We start from the raw sequence: 12,522 nt of genomic DNA, 5'->3' as shown, positions 1-12,522 counted from the left end.
TGAGATCAGCCAAGTAACCGTAAAGCAAAGTTTAACATGCGTGAAATAATTCTATTAAGTTCAGACTTGAAGCTCAGTAAGTTTTTCCCTGTAAAATCTGAATTACTTCCTCCATTAGAGAAACAGGAGCACTGACAACCCCTCTTGTATCTAAAAAAGGGAAAAAGAATCCAAATCCTTACTTTTCTCAAAGCAAAAAACCAAACCCAGGTAAGAAGAAAAATGCAACAAGTGTTTCCAAACACCCAATTAGAATTTTTCAAATTGTTACTGAAGTACTACAGCTGAATTTATACAGGTTCACAAAAAAAATTTACAAAATTGCTAGTAGAACAGCTATGAAAGGACAAGACAAGTTAGGCAGGTACACAAATCTTTGCACTCCTTACATTTTGTATGAGGTTTCCTAATGAAGTACCAGAAAAACTGTATGGCATGGAGCGAAACTTCCAACTTTTTTTAAATGCTTGTTCTCTAGTGTTAGATAGGTTTCTAAACTGATTCAGCAACAGTTACTTAAAGTACAATCTGTAATATTTATCTCATAATCAAATCTGATAAATAATTGAGAGGTGTTCTCTCAATATTTTAAGGTGTTCTAACATAAAGACTCAAAGCTGAAGTGATTTTTAAGACTTTCTAATTTTTTTTTAAATTTGCTAAATTCAAATGCATTACTAGGAATAAAAAGCATAGTGAAAACTCTTTTCTTATATCTGATTGTATCAAAATCCCATAATAGAACACCTGTCATGGTCAGGCTTCCTCCTTCTTCTCAATAATGCTAACTTCTTCGCAAGCAAGTCCTCCAGGGAAAGTTTCAGAAAAACTGATAGATTTTCAGAGAAGGGCCTTGCACTGCAAGAGTGGGGCTATGAGATTACACCTGTATTTACATTACGCAGACTTAGGACAATATTTTTTTCCCCCACAAGTCTTTATGAACTGTACATACATTTTCAGACATGAGTCTATTTGCATTCTGAACTTGCACATGCTTGAATTGTTTCAAGTATTTACGAAAGCCCCAAGCTGTGTTTAGAATTGCCTGGAACTCCTCCACTTTATAGCAAGGATGAAAAAGTTACTCAAGTGTCAGCAATCCACCAAATGCCCTTCCCACTCAAGTTCTCAAATATTGGACAAAAGTGACTGAGAATCTCAGCACAAAGAAATACTGGCTCTGTCCTCCCTCAGTTGCACACAGTAAATGAAATAACACTGAGGACACCACCACAAACCAAGCTTTAAACCAGTCTCAGCTTTACTGGAGGAAGGAGGGGGAGGAGAAAAAAGAAAAAAAATCACACATACTGAGAATAGGTTAATCAAGTAACTATCAGGAAGGTGCCAGTTATGCAAGCTAACTGTACAGTTTAAACATACTACAATTGCTACTAAAAAATTTTTTTATAAACTACCAAACAATGCTAGCTTATATCTGTACAGTTACAGCAGGATGCAGTGATCCAACTAACTCAGAGTTTGGTGCTCTCTGTAGTCACTCAAAGCAGCTTTAAACTAATAAATTTAGTTTATTAAATTTGGGCACTGTCCCAGACCCAACAGTGCCACAGGGAGGTCAATACCGCAATTCTAAGATCTTGGCCATGCAAGCAATGTAGAGATCCAAGGCAGGGGAACTAACAGAATTGAGAAAGGACTGGAAAGGGCCTTGAAGATATTTTTCTGTGAGTTTATAATACAAAATAGAATAAATGATTTCCCCTTCCCCCCATATTTTATAACCAGTTAATGCACCTAGAAATAACTCAAGATACATTTCTGCAATATGAACCAAACCTAACAAGGCAATACTTGAGTATTTTAGTTTCGAACTATATGGACAGCTCTAACTTTATTTCATTGTTTCCCATGCACAGGTATTTACAGAGAAGCCTGCATAAAATAGCAAATATAAATTGTATTTAATTAGAAGTTACAGACTGTACAAAAGCAAAATTACTTATTGTATGTCAAGCATTTATTGCCTTGACAGCCTGCAAAGAGAAATCCTTTTCCAGTTTAACTTTCTTTGTCCTAGCAAACAAACTATCTCTTACAGTATCTTATTAAATATTTCCACCAATTATAGTTCTGGTTTGGGTGTTTTTTTGATTTATTTATTTTTTTAAACAAAGCACTAACCCTATAAATGAGTTTGCAGGAATTTATTTCAAATTCTCTTTAGAAGAGCAAGCCCTTGCAGCATATTTTTTGTTTCAGAGGTATAACTTCAGAAAAATCAACAACCACTCGTAAGATAATGCTGCAGCTAAGATTTATATTAGGTCTGGATTATTCACAACAAATCTGTAGCTGTGTGGAAAGGCAAATACTATTTGGAGAAGACAGGCAAATACCAAGATCTAAACATCTTAATTGAGGAAGGGCTTTCCCTCCACAAAGTAAATATCCAGGGAGACAGACTAAAGAAAGAATTTAAGTAAATACACACTTCTGATAAAGCAAACACTGAAACAACTGTAGGCATCATATCAGTTTTGTGAAATTTTTCAAAAAACAAAAAGCAGATTTCATTAGTAGTCAAGGAACAGAAGCATTGCATTTAATTGTGATAAACTTCCCTTCCCCCAGGGAAGGCCCAAGGACCTTGGATGAAAGGATGGGGCAGGGTAGAGGGGAAGGGAATGAGGAAAGTTAAAAGAAGTTACCTATACCTTTAATTTTCCTTTGAGTCACTGAAGTCCTATGACAAAAGGATGAAGTACATCATCTGCGGAATGCAAGACAAAAAAACAGAACATATTTACGGTTTTAGTAGACATAGAATCTACATACATGCACAACACACCAAATTAATAATCAACAAATTACGTCATGTATTATGTCAATGTCAGGGTTAATTTATCTTCCTTCTACTCTTTGGAGTTTTCAAAGCCTTTTGGCCTTTCATCATTTTAAGCAAAATATCAGCGTAACAAGATACACTTTATAAGACCATACTGTATGACAACCAAGACAAACAAATGCTATCCCAACTCAACAATCTCATTCTTATTCAAGAAACAACATAAGAATCTTTTACAGCTAAAATTCCAATACAGTTGAAATTAAGCACAGGTTGAATGCTTTGTTCTCAGACATCAGTTGCATACGCAAGGTTAGGCACATGCCAAACACCTTTTTGACTCACAAATTCTGTGACAAACCCTAGATGATACCACCACCACCACCAACAACAACGTTACACCTCTGAAGGCCACCTATATCTTATATATAAGCTTTATCTATAACAGGAATAATTCCTCGGGAATCTGAAGATGTCTTCATTTAAAAAAATGAAGCTCAGATCAGTTAATGAGTCAAATATACAAAAATATTCACTAGAAAGCAAATGGCAAAAATGCTTTCTTACCCCACAGTTCCCATCTTGATTAGCAGTTCCTAAAATAACCCCATGCAGAAAAGATTAGAGAAGGCAAAGATTCAGTACAAGAAAAAGCACAGAAAAAAAGTATTTCAAGAGACCTTATAATGCTAGCTCACTTTTGGTTAGAAGTGTCCTCTCTCCTCCGTATGACAGACAGAAAAATAAAGCTGCAATGATTTTACCCCAAAACAAACAAGAAACCAGAAGAATGCTTTTGGATCTTTACCTTGAGCCACTTGGTCATTTTAAAACTAACACCTACCTGCAGCCTGGACTGTACATTCTCTACAACAAACGTAGCATACAAAATATTGTGAATATAGTTTCCATCACAGAAAAACATAAGCAGGGAGACTAGGGAGAAAGGAAGGAATGCTGTCTTTTGCACACCGAAGAAAAAGCTGAAATCTTTAGTTCTAACACATGAGGACTAGTCAGTGATAAAGACATATTCAGGATAATTAGAAGTTATTTATACAAAATACTTTGAAATATTTATATATTTTTATATTTATATAATATTTATATATTTCTAAATATTTATATTAAAAGTATTTAGAAAATAACTTACACAGAATCAACAGCTGGATTTGTTTACAGATTACCTAGAAAAAAGGTGTAGAAAGTACTGTGACCAGAGAGCACATGGGGGCCAGAAGCAGAGAAAAACAGGGAAGCTCAAAAACACCCTAAGTAGAGAACCAGAGGAAGACATCAGAGCAACAGCCAACATAAACTTGATTTTTGTTTTTTTAAATAGTGAGGTTGACAATTAGCAAACTGATAAGAATGAGAATACAGTTATGATCCTCAAATTTAGGTAAGAGGTCAGATTTGGAAAGACCAGTTCCTGCAGGAAAAAAAAATGATGAAAGCCAAACTGAAAAGAGTCTGGGACAAACCTGGATAAAAATCAATCCAGTCAGTATGGCAGATGACTGCAGATGAAAAAGAGGAGAGAGAAAAAACTGATGGGGTAGGGGGGAGTTTCTAGACTGAAAAGCTACAACATTTGTGTTGTAAGATCAGCCGAAGAAACATACACAAAAATTGAGAGGAGAAAGGGTATCATAAAACAAGTGTGATGAGTTACAGAGGAAGCTGGTGCGGTACTTCTGCCTGTACCTACAGAATAGCCGTAAAGGAGTAAAAACCATGTGTTTTGTCAGTTTTCTTGATGGATATACATGGAAAAGAAAAATCAGTAAGAAAATTTACTAATAGAATTGGCAACAAGGAGGGTTTAAGAAGCAAGTGAGCTGACAAAAATAGCAGCTGTTATTGCAGATGTGAGATTCCACTAAATCTGAGAAGTAGAATTGTTTAACTAAGACAATGGCAAAGCTAAGGGAGAAGAAAACCACTCATAGTGGAGGAAGTGTGCCTACTTGCAGGATTTCCACCCGAGATGCTCCACAGTGCAAGAGAAGGCACAAGGGAAGCAGGTGTTCTGTAAGGGCAGCAATGAACTATTGACTTACATGCAAGTCCATCACTGACCATATTTCAGTGTCAAGTCATTGCTTTTGAAAAAACTAATAATTCTGCTACAAACATACACCTAACTCCACAAATAGCCTGAACAACAGTTCGAAACAAGCAAAGTCATAGGTTTGTCTTTCAGTGTTGCCAAGTTACTAGAACTATCAGCATCTAGTTCAGAAGGTAAATACACTTAGACAACGTTGTATTTAAGATTAGGTAATCATAGGAGTTAGACATTTCAGGACTATGATTCATATGATCATACATCTGCATATGTGATACTTCTACAACTGTACCATAGCATTAGGCATTCTTGCTGCAGCCTCCCGTTTGCACTACAGTTAGTTTGGTTGCTATGGCACTATCACTGGCAGTGCTGAATATATTCCCAGAAACAACACGAAATTCATTTTCCAGTGTGTGAAGGAATGATCATCTTAAAATTAAATTAACACCAATTAGGGGTTTTTTTAGAAGTTAAAAAGGAACAAACAACAAAAAAACAATACTACACTTATTCCTGGGCTACACTGTTAATCTGCTGTCTTTAAAATCACACTGCCTATTTAAACTCCTCAAAGTATTCTCCCTGCTAAGTCTTCACAAGAGAACTTGACAGAAAAAACACTCAATGCAGGAAGGAAACCAAAATTGAAAAAACTCTGCCAGACAAAAAACATGCAAACAAAAGTGAGAAGAATCTTACACCTACAATAACAACTTTATTTACGGTGACAGAAGAAAATATATTTTCAGGTATAAGATATTTTTAGTCTCAATCTGTTTGACAGTTTTATTGAAAGTTTTCTTCAAAGCATACAGCATTTCCGTAGAACAAAATAATTCCAGGTACTGTCTTGTAATTTAACATCAGAAGGGTAGATGTTACGGGAATAGGTAAAAATAGCACTAGTGAACATGCCAAAGTAGACTCTTTCCACTATATGGCCACTGCTTAGATTGCAACATCAGCTGGCTCTCTTTTTATAACCTCTTGATTGCCAATGAGCAAGTTACACAGGCAACTTAAAAGGTTTGAGAAAAGTAAGAGTAAGCTCTGGAACTCACTTTCAGCTGAAATCAATCCACTGTATCACGCTGACATGAACACTTTGTTTCAGCATGCTATTATTGCCTGTGTAAGCTTTATACTCACTTCTACATCATTTAACACATATGAATGATGTAATTCAGAATAGGGTTTATTTTTTGTTAAATGTCAGCATAAATTTAGAGGGTTGTACACTTTCTTGTTTCTTTTGGCTGCAACACACTCTGGACGCTAGCTTGGCTACTAAATTCTCCCCACAGCTGCACACGTGCCATCCTCCTATGAACCTGTTTTTGGCCAAATTCTGCATGTGCACCCTCCTCTCTATTCCACCCACCCTGGAACAGCCATTCCATCACATCTGAATGTGAGATTTCTTTTTCCATGCTTCCACATAAAGATAACATCAATCACAATATGAACTTTTAAAACTCTTAAGATCAGTGATCAAGCAGAAATACTGTTTTGCTAAAAGAAATTCATGCTCTTTATAGACAGTAGCTTGACTTACAGATGATTGAAATTGCTCAGCTTTCTAATTAGGTTCAAGGGAAACCAGTATCCTCCTTATCTACACCACCACAAACAGGTTTCTGCCTGTTCATGCCTACATATTGGTATCGACTGGAAATAGCTTTCAAAAGTTATTGGGGTGGGGGGCACAGGTAGGCAAAGAAACATATAAAAAGGTATAATATCACTTAGCTTGCACAAAGTTACTATATTTTTTCCTCATTCTGAGAAAAATGGAATGAACATCAATGTATTTAAAACTGCTAAAGTTTGAAAGTTCTGCCACAATGAAAATTATTTGTTTCTTATTTGCGCACAATGGCCCAGCATTGTAAGTTTGTATAAAAATATATACATAGGTCTGAAGTAAGTTCAGAAGTAGAAAGAGTTCAGACACATTTGACATGCTTAATCTGTATGCATGTTTTACAATACAGGTTCTACAAAGATCTGTAAAATTGCAACAAGAAAAGTGCACAAATAAAGAAGTGATTAAAAAAAAAAGCAGATATCTTAATGGTCTTCTGGAGTAGATTAGACCTGAAGGAATTCAAATTCTACCAGAGATTATTAAAAAAGGGAAAACGCTTAGCTGACGATAATCTTGGAATTGACAATTGCTAGGTAAATGCTAAATCTCTGGAATTTTAAGGCAGATTTTATAGAATTTGAAATTACAGCCTGTCACAAATGTGATCAACTTTCAGTGAAAGGTGTAAAAAAAAAAAAAAAAAAAAGACACCTCCAAATTAAATTGCTACTGTGTATCAAAATACACCCTTTCAACTGGAAGGTAGTTTAGATGTAACAGCCTCTTTCCTCTCAACATCTAGTGAAATTAAAATCTGCCTTGCTGATTTTTTCTTTTACATGAAAGTTATAAAGATACATTATCCCCAAATGATTTTCATAGGAAATAAAATAAATAGCATATTTGTAGCAATACATCAGAAATTTTAAAAATAAAAAAGGAGTATTAACTAGTATTTTTTCTTCCCAGCAACACTGCCACCATTGAAGCTTTCAGTCTAATGGTCTTCCCTACATTTCTACAATGTTCTGTTACTCTGCAGGACTATTCCTCTGTGTTCCTCCATAGGAAATTTCTGTAACAATTCCATGCAACTAAAAAGCAGTATGCATATCTTCACCTTTTTCACCATGCTTCCCTTCAGTTTCACCAAGAAATTCATGGGCAAAGTATCACACTGGGTTTCTTCTAAACAGAGAACATTTTGGAAGAAAGCAAAAAGGCCAATCATCCATTTGTCCCTCAAGCAGTCACAGTATTTGGAAGGAAGGTGGCAGGGGGCGATGAAAGGAAACACGCTTCATCACGGCAGGGGTAGGAAGAGAGAAGTGGAGAGACAGTAGTGCCTTTTGTGGTTCTCTGATAGACTGAAAAGACCTTTCTAGAGATTGTTGAAGGTGTGACCAGACTTCGAGCAAACATAATATGCACATTTTTAAATGGTTGAAAATAAAACAAGAAAGTGGACTATGCAAAAAGAATATCAAATTATTGATAGAGGTGACAGAGACATTCACTATAAGCAAATAATTAGCAAAATAAAAGAAAAAATACAGAAAAACAAAAAGGCAGCTTAGTCATATATTGAAGTTTCTCAGTATAGACTTAAATTGTTAGCCCTAAAAACGTATAAAGGCAAATTTGTTCTAGTAGAGCATGCTACCTTGTATCTCACTCTTGCCCGTCTCTCCAGCTAGGTGTTCGGTGTTCGTACAACACCCATTTTCAGAACTGTAGCTTGTTCTCTAGTGAAAAAAATTTATGTAACAAAAGAATATAATGGGGGCTTAGAGCCATTTTTTAAAGTCTAAACCTCTGAGCCAGCTTTAATTAACATGGTTAACCCCATGCCACACCCAGCTGCAAGTCAGTGAAGCAACCTCCCTCTAGTTTGTGAACTAAAAATATACAAGATGTCCCAACTGCTCTTAACCGATACTACGTATTTCAATTGGAATGCAATATTAATTAACACCTTTTGTCAGCTGTTTGTCAGAAATGAAATATTTTAGGGTCAAACCAATAGCAACTATGCAGTGTAAGCTGAAATCTGAAATGAAGCAATATAACACAGTAGTAAGAGAAAATAGGCAGCACTGCAGAATGCAAGCCAGCATCTGCAGAGCACCACAACGCAGCAAGTGAAACGATTCTGCAGAGCAATGCAACCAAGGAGAACAACAACAACAAAGGGTCGATGTCAGAAGACCTGGAGCTACGGGTCCCGTTTTCAGGGTTTTCAGATATGTGAAAGAAAAAAAGCCAAGATCACTTACACACTCACCACATTCACACTTTACTTGAAAAGCAATTCAAAAACTCTTTTGCCTGAAGTTAAAGCTGATCAGCTGTGATTTAGCTCTGCTTCATTTATGCACGTATGCAGGATTCATTTAGAACATGCATAAGAGAAATGGCAGAATACAGACACACCTGCAACTGCAAACAAATCCAGTGACCTGGATTTGCCATTGCATTGTTCTATAAGAATCCAAAGTTTTTCTACGTTATAACCTTAACCTTATGTCATTCCCCACAAGGAAGCAAAAAAACTTTGGAAAAAATAAAATTCAACTGCATTGACTATGTCACCTAAAGCCCTGAAAAAAGAATACCCACTTATGTAAACATTGTTTAATATCTGTTATAATTCTGACCTCTAAAGTCTGCCACGAACATGCTTTACACATTTACAAATTACTTAAGAACAGTGTTTTGTTTATTCTCATCTACTGTATGCATTGCAGCATTTCAGTACACAAGATGACCATATTATATTAAACTGTAAAAGGTCAGTGAGCACTGCTGCAGTAAAATCAACTTTGTGTGAAACAGATGACATTTATAGTACAAACACAATATTCAAGTCACTAGAGGAGTAAATGTGTGCCAGCTGCTTTTCAAAGCACAACTGTTATTTACAAAAACGTATGCAGTAGTGTATGCAGTAAGAGCCAACAGACCATTGAAAATTAACTGTTCATAGAACTTTGTCCAAAACACTTTCTTTTCAGAAAGTTCAGAACAGGAACATCACTAAATACATAACTATATTACCAATACAGAAAACCATTCAAAGCATTATATTATGTCTCAAAATTAAAGAGCCAATGCTTGTTCATTGCTAAAATACCTTGTTAATTTGTCATAAAGGTAGCATTTTTACCTGATTTCCTACTATTATATCAACTCTTCTTCCAACTAACTTCCCCAGCTGACAGAAGGTTTCCACATCCATATTCAGTACATAATGATTTTCTAATTTAGAAGAAATAGCAAATATATTTCATAACAGAAAATACATAAGGCTTTTGGATAAACAATTATTGTATCAAATTGTTGCAATAAAGCTGTAAACATGTCTGCTCACTTACAAATTAAACTTACCTAAAACACTGACTTAAATCATGCTTAAATTATCATGCTTGAAATTTTAGTTAAATCACACATTTTAATCTTGCTTTGACTATCTATTTTTGTTACTTTCTCCAAATAAAGATAATTTTGACTTATGCAATGTGGTATTTTTACAAGAAATAGAATGCTCTCTTATATTTCTCCTCACGCAGTTGCACAGTCTTTAGATTTCTGTATTTTTATTAGTTAGAAGATGGTCCATGAACATATTTCTTACAACACAATCATTCCTTTCAGCTGCAAGCTGCATCTTCATGGAAGTTATTGAAACTAAACTGCACAAAATATATTAGCTTTGTTTCCTAAGCAAACTAGCCTTAAATGATTGTGCTATCCAGATGTCCTCCTTCCTCTCCTCCAATAACTCTTGGGCGTATTAGCTTATTTCAACTAAACAGCTAGGTAGAGGCATCAAGGATATGAAATTCCCACAGGCTATGGAAATAGGAAGAAGCCAGAGTGTGGAGGAACTGTCTCCTCGCCTCTTCATCAGCGGGCACAGCACAAACTTTCGGTGTGCCAGCTGCAACAGCCGATCACCACGTGACTAAACCAACCTGAGCAAACTCCCTCTTGCCTGGCTGGCAGGCTAAAAAGGTAGGCAAGAAACATGTTAAGAGATGGAGAAGAGGAGCAGAAAAGAGCTGGAAGGTGTTTAAGTAAGGCAAAATTGAAGGAGCCAGGGGTACTAGCGGTATTACAAAGCTGTGGCAAAGGGAATGACTGAAGGTATCATGGAAGGGAAAGATGGTATGTTTGCAGTAGAGATGATCAGAGATCCAAATACAAATCTGTATAAAACTAAGCTTCATTTGCTCACATAACTTTATTAGGAAAATAAAAATAATTTAAACATTTGTATACATAATACAAACGTGAGTTTATCAGCACAACTCTTGCATTTGAAACTAACTGATTAAAGACTTATTTATACATAGTAATTTCAACCAAGAGCTTCTGGTTCCCATCTCCTGCAAAATTTTAGAACCAACAACTCTCATCATCACACACTTAATCTGTTTTCAAAGACTGAAAACAAGGAAAACTTGTTTTTTCCTCAACTCCTGGTTTCTCAACAGTGAATGAGCCAAATAAATAAACCAGGGGGAGGAGGGGAGTATATGTCCCAGAAGAAACTAGTGCTGATTTAGCATACCAAGAAATGCTGACCAATGACTTCCGTGGGTCATGTTTGTGGTTTATAAAATATGAGTTATTTTAATAAGCTGTAGTAAGTTTAGGCCTTGAGACAGCAGTAAACTTCATATTTAATCTGAATAGACTCTGTTGTTGTTAAAAAAAAATAAAAAGGGAAAATTGTATGTACACATCAAAAGCATCAACTGAAAAAAACAACATTTATATCTTCTTTGGAAAAAATAGCACATTTTCTCTGCTACTTTCAGATTTTCTTCCAAAGCAGGTTAGTCAGCAGTGTTGCACAATAGATTGTCCAGTCCCGAAGATATTAAGTACGGCAACAAATCACCCGAAAAACAATTCCAGATTTTTGAAAGCACCACTACTCCAACTCAAGTAAGCTAGTCCTCTTCTGATTTAACAATCCAAGATTAAATTGCTTAACAGATCAGTCAAATGTTGATCCATCTCATGAAAATAAATACAGATCCGCATATTTTTATGATAAATTGTAGCCTTAGGGTTTGCCTACAGAAAATACTCATCAAGACAAACTAAATTAAAGCCACTTCCATTCTGAATGGGAGACCACAGAAAGATTTAACTGAACCATTTGAAAGTCACACTCAAATTCATCAGTTCAGTCTTTTCTTCTGCACCTACACTGTTGACAAGCCCTAAAGGATGAGCACGTTCACTTATACAGTATCCTGGTTTTGCTCAATACAACGATCCATTAGGGAATACCTGGAGGTGGGTTTTTCAGAAGTTTTAAAATTAAAAATAAATAAATAAATAAATAAAAATTTGCACAAAACTATTTTCAGGTATTTCAAGTTAGCTCGAGTTTTTGTGGAATTTTAGGTTTATTCCATTATACTTGCTTCTTGTTCTGCATACCTGTGACAACCTCCAACTGCCTCTGGACTACACATCCTGCTGTGGCAATTCCCTTAAGGCTGTTTCTGAGGTCTCATTGTGCCAGGTAAGCTCCCTGTACTTACAGATGTCACTTGAAGGGTAACAGTTAAAAAAAAAAAAAAAAAATCACAGAAATCATTTTGTCTGATCTAGGCAAGATGAACAATGGACAAGAGCTGCTATTAGTAAAAGCAGGTTATTTTTGTGTACATTTGGACCGCAGATAAGCGGAGTCCAGGAACAGCATGATCCCAGAGCACCGGCTCTGGGGTTACACCATGTCTACACGGCAAAGTTCTAACAGCTTAGGAGAAATCGGTCAACTAGAGGAACTTACTCCAGTTTTAAAACGTGTTATTTAAACTGAACCTAGATCGGAAAAAAATAATAATAATCACGCACGCAGCCCAAAGTGGAGCACGCCTAAAGAGAGCGCATTCAGTTATGCTAATACGACTTAAACACATTTTCCGTTTTCGATTCAGAAAACAGCAGATCAAAGCGAGAGGACGGCGAGCGAGTCCCCGCCGGCAGCGCAGGAGGCCGCGGCTGCCAGCGGGGCAGCAGAGC

At 36.1% G+C, this 12,522-nt stretch overlaps 1 protein-coding gene across 8 annotated transcripts in view; it reads right to left on the bottom strand.

Annotated features, from left to right (window-relative positions):
* Positions 1-12,522, bottom strand: part of RAF1 (Raf-1 proto-oncogene, serine/threonine kinase) — a 48,057-nt gene that overhangs the window by 34,802 nt on the left and 733 nt on the right. For 5 of the 8 annotated variants that reach the window (XM_026066437.1, XM_026066435.1, XM_026066432.1 and 2 more), the window contains exon 2: positions 2,682-2,737. The exons of 1 other annotated variant lie outside the window; for it this stretch is intronic. The gene's annotated coding sequence lies outside the window, so the exon portion shown is untranslated. Of the gene's footprint in view, positions 1-2,681; positions 2,738-11,931; positions 12,044-12,522 lie in introns of all 8 variants that reach the window. 2 more of the 8 variants (XM_026066430.1, XM_026066433.1) reach the window with 1 other exon arrangement.

The sequence above is a fragment of the Apteryx rowi genome, unplaced genomic scaffold (assembly GCF_003343035.1).
Source record: "Apteryx rowi isolate R43461 unplaced genomic scaffold, aptRow1 scaffold_240, whole genome shotgun sequence".
Taxonomy (NCBI): domain Eukaryota; kingdom Metazoa; phylum Chordata; class Aves; order Apterygiformes; family Apterygidae; genus Apteryx; species Apteryx rowi.
Note: the sequence above shows the minus strand (reverse complement) of the source record. Positions and strands in the feature narration are given on the sequence as shown.